This window comes from Cucurbita maxima, unplaced genomic scaffold (genome assembly GCF_002738345.1).
Source record: "Cucurbita maxima cultivar Rimu unplaced genomic scaffold, Cmax_1.0 Cma_Scf00729, whole genome shotgun sequence".
NCBI lineage: Eukaryota > Viridiplantae > Streptophyta > Magnoliopsida > Cucurbitales > Cucurbitaceae > Cucurbita > Cucurbita maxima.
The window spans coordinates 12,049-12,440 of record NW_019272745.1 but is presented as its reverse complement, the minus strand read 5'-3'; the positions used below and the strand labels follow the sequence as shown (position 1 = coordinate 12,440).

At 33.9% G+C, this 392-nt stretch overlaps 1 non-coding gene across 1 annotated transcript; it reads left to right on the top strand.

Annotated features, from left to right (window-relative positions):
- The first annotated feature begins 44 nt into the window (after positions 1–44).
- Positions 45–116, top strand: TRNAP-UGG. Its single transcript has one exon. It is a non-coding gene; the product is annotated as a tRNA-Pro (tRNA).
- The last annotated feature ends 276 nt before the right edge of the window (positions 117–392 follow it).

The window sequence follows — 392 nt, the reverse complement described above, 5'->3', positions numbered from 1 at the left end:
TGATGATACATTCCATAAAAAACATAATATATAGCACATACTAAGGGCATTTGGTCTAGTGGTATGATTCTTGCTTTGGGTGCAAGAGGTCTCGAGTTCGATTCTCGGAATGCCCCTTCAAAAGAAAGAAAGCACTAAAATAATTATCCTTTCAGGTGTGACAGAGGGACTTAGTCAGCTATTTGAATAGCTTGGAGTTTGAGTATGATATCTTTTTTTCAAGTAGTTTTTCGGAGTAATAGAGAGTTAATATAAATGCGTATGTCCACGGTGATCAAGGTAGAGCGTTTATTGATATTGGAGTTTGAGTATGATATCTTTTTTTCAAGTAGTTTTTCGGAGTAATAGAGAGTTAATATAATAAGATTTGTAGAAAATATAGCTCTACTTTC